The sequence below is a fragment of the Salmo salar genome, chromosome ssa20 (genome assembly GCF_905237065.1).
Source record: "Salmo salar chromosome ssa20, Ssal_v3.1, whole genome shotgun sequence".
Classification (NCBI taxonomy): Eukaryota; Metazoa; Chordata; class Actinopteri; order Salmoniformes; family Salmonidae; genus Salmo; species Salmo salar.
Genome location: NC_059461.1, coordinates 60,771,066 through 60,778,064, shown reverse-complemented (window position 1 = coordinate 60,778,064; position 6,999 = coordinate 60,771,066).

The following is a 6,999-nucleotide window of genomic DNA, read 5'->3' as shown; positions in this document are numbered from 1 at the left end:
TTTTTAATATAGAGATGGAGATAAAACTTAAAACTGAAGAAACTAAGATCAGCCTTCACTTCAGTTCAATGAAACACACTGTCCTTACAGTACACCTAGCAGCAGCGAGGTGTAACAAGCAATGTTCCCTAAAAATTGTTTGGAAATGAGCAAACTTTAGGTCTTGTCACGCCCTGACCTGAGAGAGCCGTTTTTCTCTGTTTGGTTAGGTCAGCGTGTGACATGGGGTGGGCATTCTATGTGTTATATGTCTATGTTGTTTCTTTTCTTTGATTGGCCTAGTATGGTTTCCAATCAGAGGCAGCTGTCTATCATTGTCTCTGATTGGGAATCATACTTAGGCAGCCCTTTTCCCCTCCTTCAGTGTGGGATCTTGTCTTTGTGTTGCATGTGTTTGCACGCCTAGCTTTTCGTTCGTTGTATTGTTTATTGCTTTTGCTGGTTCACTTTAACGACGAACGTCACAGAAGATCCCACCACCAAAGGACCAAGCAGCATGGTCAGGAGGACTGGATCAAGCAGCGTGCCCGGGAAGAGATGGCATCCTGGTCTCTGGAGGTGTTGGAGGAAAGGATAGACTGGACGTGGGAGCAGGTATTGGATAGATACAACAGCCTGCTGGGGAAGCAGGTGGAGGCAGCGAGGGAGTCACGGCAACGACGGAAGCCCGAGAGGCAGCCCCCCCAAAACATTTTTTTGGGGGGGGCACACGGGGAGATTGGCAGAGTCAGGGTGGAGACCTGAGCCAACTCCCAGTGCTTACCGTGGGGAGCGTATGAACAGTCAGGCACCATGTTGTGTGGTGATGCGCACCATATCTCCGGTGCGCATTCATAGCCCGGTGCGCTCTGTGCCCGCGCCCCGCACTTGCCGAGCTAAAGTAAGCATCCAGCCAGGACGGGTTGTGCCAGCCCTAAGCTTCAGACCTCCAGTGCGCCTCCAGGGCCCAGTATATCCTGCGCCAGTTCTACGCACTGTGTCGCCAGTGCGTCTCCCCAGTCTGGCGAGACCTGTTCCGGCTTCACGTAAGAAGCTTCCAGTGATGATCCATGGTCTGAAGCCTCCAGTGATGATCCATGGCACGAAGCCTCCCGTGATAATCCGTGGTCCGGAGCCTCCAGTGATGATCCATGGCCCGGAGCCTGTAGGGATGAACCATGGCACGAAGCCTCCAGTGATAATCCATGGCCCGGAGCCTCCAGTGAAAATCCATGGCACGGAGCCTCCAGTGATGATCCATGGCAAGAAGCTCCAGGGACGATCCATGGCGCGGAACCTGCAGCGACGATCCATGGCGCAGAGCCTGCAGCGACGGTCCCCGGTGCGGAGCCTCCGGCGACGTTCCCAGGTCCGGAGCCTCCGGGGACGTTCCCCGGTCCGGAGCCTCCGGCGGTGGTCTGTGGTCCGGAGCCTCCGGCGATAATCTACGGTCCGGAACCTCCAGCGATGATCTACGCTCCGGTTCATCCGGCGACGATACACGGTTCGGAGCTTCCGGCGATGATCCAGGGTCTGGTTCCTCCGGCGACACAAAAGCGGAGGGATCAGCGGGCGGAGTGGGGGCTACGCCCCGAACCGAAGCAGCCACCATGAGTAGATGCCCACCCGGACCCTCCCCTATAGGTTCAGGTTTGCGGCCGGGAATCCGCACCTTTGGGGGGGGGGGGGTACTGTCACGCCCTGACCTGAAAGACCCGTTTTTCTCTGTTTGGTTAGATCAGGGTGTGACATGGGGTGGGCATTCTATGTGTTATATGTCTATGTTTTTTTTCTTTGATTGGCCTAGTATGGTTTCCAATCAGAGGCAGCTGTCTATCGTTGTCTCTGATTGGGAATCATACTTAGGCAGCCCTTTTTCCCTCCTTCAGTGTGGGATCTTGTCTTTGTGTTGCATGTGTTTGCACGCCTAGCTTTTCGTTCGTTGTATTGTTTATTGTTTTTGCTGGTTCACTTTGAAAATAAAGTACGATGAACCCAACTTATGCTGCGCCTTGGTCTACCTTTAACGACTGAGCGCAAGCTTGAATGTTGTGAAAATTCTGTGCAACTTCCTGCACACGTTTACTGTGAACACTGAGGCTGTACCCACTTTAATTTACTGTTTTAACAGTGGCAAAGTAGGCTACTGTGACTATTTGATCATAATGTAGGCCTACCAGAGTGGCCTACCATCAAAAACAATGGAGAAAATGCATCCCATAACATTTTAACATGGAAATAGCTGTTCTATCATTCAGCCTACAGTATCAGACAATATGTGATGTTCAATGTAGGCCGACATTCCATGAGACTTTTGGAGAAAACATGCAGGCCTTGACATTAACCTGTTTATTCACTTGTCCTTCAGACAAGGAGGTGACTGAACATTTTGTTGTGTTCTTTGATGCAAGAAACCACTTTACAAAATAAAATGCATTATTATTCCTATACCATTATTACAGCGAATCAGACAAATTATGCTACCCTCTGCCTATTGGCTACTTAGCTCATTCAAACCTGTCTCAAAATACAACACTGCCCCTTTATGAGATAAATATGAAGCTCTTTACCTGACTCGCTTTTTAAAGAGGGCTAGAAATGTTCACGTTTTGTGCTCTTGTAGGAAGTAACCACTCCCACATTTCTGACTACAAATTAGTTATAACTGGGCTAATAACTCACTAACTAGAAAATAATATGAACAAATGTGAACAAGTGGCTAAATGCAGCTCTCTATTTGATCTCAAAACAAGCTCATAATAATCGCAACCACTGTAAAACAGTCCAGTTCAAAGTGAACAGCACAAATCCAAATATGGCAATGCTCTATTTGCATATAATCCTACTGCATCTCTGATTGGTTATGGCGCACCGGTCTGTGTAGGGCAAGGGCCTGAGTTAGTGGTGGGTATTCATTCCACTCAGCTCACCAAAAAGAGACGGCTCTTTTGGCTCCCAAACGGCTCTTTAAAAAAATATGTTTTGTATTTTTTCAAGTCAAACAGTTTGCGATAGTTTGACTATGATTGGTGTTAAAACAATTCTAATTAAATTATTAAATTAAATCATACTCTACCTTAACCACAATGTATTTAAAAATGCATTGGTTTGTTATGAAAAACAATGCTATTAAACATTTACATTTAAAGTATAACTTTTTAATGTATATAAACAAAGTGCATGTAAATGTAACAATTCAAAACGAATACAATCTGAACAACATAATAATAAAATATTGCACCATATCAAAGAAAAATAAATAACAATTTGCAAAACTGCAGCGTCCCACTTAAAACATTAAACTGGTCCTTCTTTTCTCTCTTCTTTATTGCCATGTTATAACCAGCAGCACTCAGCAATGCTGACCATATTTTGCTTTTATGAGAGATTTGCATTCAGAAATGCAAGCTGCCTCACTTTCGAGGGGCTGATGCGGTTTCTTCTCTCAGTAATTATTTGTCCCGTTTTCGAGAAGACCCTCTCAGAGGGAACGGATGTGGCCACTATGCAGAGTCTCCCTGTCATGACTTTAGTAAGCCGTGGGTAGACAGAGGCCTTGTTCTTCCGCCAGCTCAGAGGATCTGCAGATCTTTGGAGGAGGGGCTCCTCCAAATCGGATCGGACCTCCATTATGGCATCTGCTGAGGGATTCCTTCGTGCTGCATCCCCAGTTGCTCTATCGTCGAACAGCATCCAAACAGCAGACGTTTGTGGCACTACTGCTGGTGCTTCTGCTCCATCTGCTCCCTCTTCTTCCTGTTGCCCTGGTGCCTGAGCCAGCTGACTGCTGGGGCTGTCCCTCCCTGCTGCTGAGGTTATTCTTTGAAGAGTTTCATCAATCGCTCTGGCATCACTGAAGGCTAACTTCTTAAACCTGGGGTCAAGTGCAACGGTTTCTGATACCACGTGATTATATTCCATTCTGTGGAACTTTCTGTCCATTGATGAACATAGGGTATCCATCAACTCTGTCACATGTCCTGTGGTTACACTTGCTTCTCTCTGGCGGCTGGCTGTGATTCGCTGCAGACCCTTACACAGGAGTATCATTTTTGAGGCTGTCACATAGCTGAAAAGAGAAAAAAATAACTTATTAGTTCAGGTTCATGTTTTGTCTACTGACACTACATTCTCATCTACTGCTCATATACATATATAATACTGGATTAAATAATGATGTAGTAATAACTGCTTACCTGTACCTCTCTCCACTGATCTCCACAGTGACCTGCTCAAAGGATTCCAGGACTCTGCACACTTCCTCCACCACCTCCCATTCCTCTTGGGTCAGAGCATCAACAGGTGCATTGACAATGGCCAGGGTAGAGATGATGGCATCCTTTGACTCAATAAACTGCTTCAACATATATAATGTTGAATTCCACTTTGTAATGCAGTCTTGTTTAGGCCTCAGCCCAGGCATCCCTATCTGGCGTTGTGTAGACACTAGTTTTTCAGCACCTACTGCACCTGTGGAAGTATTCCACAGCCGCTTTCACTTTGTCCACGGTGGGCTTCATCACCTTCAGAACATCTCTTACAATCAGGTTGATTGTGAGGGTAATGCATGGATAATGGGTCAATTTTAACATTTTCATGGCTTTGGTTATGTTAGCTGCATTGTCGCTAACACAACAGACCACTTTTCCATCTACTTGCCATTCTCTGGCCACTCACAACAGTTCCTTTGCCAAATTCTCTGAGGTGTGTCTGTCGCTGAACTCAAAGCAGTCCAGAAGACAGATTGTCACGCTTGTTGTCGGTGAATGAGGACCAAAACGCAGCAGGTACGTGAATGCTCATCTTGATTTTTAATTACTCTCAAAAATGAACATACAAAATAACAAACACGAAAAACGAACACTCGACAAATAAACAGTCTGGTAAGGCACAAGGCTATACACAGAATAATCACCCACAAATCACACACACAAACACACCCTAATATATGGGACTCTCAATCAAAGGCAGATAGACAACACCTGCCTTCAACTGAGAGTCCCAACCCCAATTAACCAAACATAGAAACACACACACCAGACTAACCATAGAATACAAACACATAGACCATCAACCAAAAACCCGGAAATACTAAATCAAACACCCTTTACACAAACACACCACCCCGAACCACATAAAACAAATACCCTCTGCCACGTCCTGACCAAACTACAAAAACAATTAACCTTATACTGGCCAGGACGTGACACAGATAGACATCGAAAAATCTTCAATGAAGTGAAATGTAACCGACATGTAAGAAGTGGTTACTCTTGATGTCCAGCAGTCAATGGTAAGGCAAACTGCGGTAGCTTTTTGGACTTTTTCCCGCACTGAAGCCTGTGTGCTCTTGTACAGTTGTGGAATAAGTGATTTTGAAAGGGTTTTCCTGCTTGGAATTGTGTACATTGGATTTAGACTATTGCTATAATTTCTAAAACCTCTGTCCTCCACGATCAAAAATGGCTGGAAATCGGTGGCAATCATTTTAGCCAATGTAATATCAATTTGGCCTTGTTTTGCTACAGACATAGACTTTGGCATAAACTGGTCCATAGAAGGCTGCGTTGCTGTGGGTCGCGGAGTAGGCCTACTTGACTGAGTGGATACATCTCCACGTGTGGAGGTGCTGGCTCCACCACTATCACTAGCAGGCCCGCTAGTTTATCGAAGCTCCGCCACAGCTAGCTTCACAGTTGGGTGCACAGTTCGCATATGCCGGTGTAGGTTGTGCATAGAACCGGCTTTTAATGAGATTTTGTTTTTCAAATTCTACGCTGTGCTCTAACATTGTCTACATTATTAAAATGCATCCAAATGCTACTGTGCTTCCGACTCATTTTCCAGCTGTTGTTTTCACAGCTGTCCTTCCTCTCTCTCCTTGGCTGCTAAGTGTGTGACTGTGAGTGAGCTGGCTCGGCCCTCCCTCACGCATCTTTGGTTCATTGGTTGACACTGCGTGTCTGATTGACAGGAACAACAGGTGAGGCTGTTAGTCTGAGCAGACAGTCAGAACGAATGTGTGCGCTTGAGCATTTAGGCATATATATATTTTTTTCGTTCTTTGAATTAGATAATTCTATTCATTTAAATCTTTTGATTATTCATATCTTCATTTTTTCATATTTCTATGAATAGATTTGGCACTTCTGATATCCGAGCCGGCTCCCAACGTACACCTACAAGAGCCGACTCGTTCGCGAACGACCCATCACTAGCCTGAGTCATGCCTGTCAATGCAATAGAGTCCTACTCCGATGCTCAACATTGGGAACATTGCTAACAAGCATAACCTGCTGCATTAGTCAGGTTGTGCATCGAGAGCATCCCGACTGGTTGCATCACTGCCTGGTATGGCAACTGCTCGGCAAAGCGCTACAGAGCTACCAGGGGTAGCAAAACCCTGGATCATTGTTATTCTAACTTCCGCGACGCATATAAGGCCCTCCCCCGCCCTCCCTTCGGAAAAGCTGACCACGACTCCATTTTGTTGCTCCCAGCCTATAGACAGAAACTAAAACAGGAAGCTCCCGCCCTCAGGTCTGTTCAACGCTGGTCCGACCAATCGGATTCCACGCTTCAAGATTGCTTCAATCACGTGGACTGCATCGAACAACATTGATGAATACGCTGATTCGCTGGGCGAGTTCATTAACAAGTGCATCGGTGATGTTGTACCCACAGCGTCTATTAAAACATTCCCCAACCAGAAACCGTGGATTGATGGCAGCATTCGTGCAAAACTGAACGCACGAACCACTGCTTTTAATCAGGGCAAGGTGACCGGAAACATGAACGAATACAAACAGTCTAGCTATTCCCTCCGCAAGGCAATCAAACAAGCTAAGCGTCAGTATAGAGACAAAGTGGAGTCGCAATTCAACATGGAGGACCAAAACGCAGCAGGTATGTGTATGCTCATCGTGTGTATTTATTTACAAACTAAATGAACACCAAAAACAACAAAACGAAACGAACTCACGAACAACAAAACAGTCTGGCAAGGCACACGGCTAAACA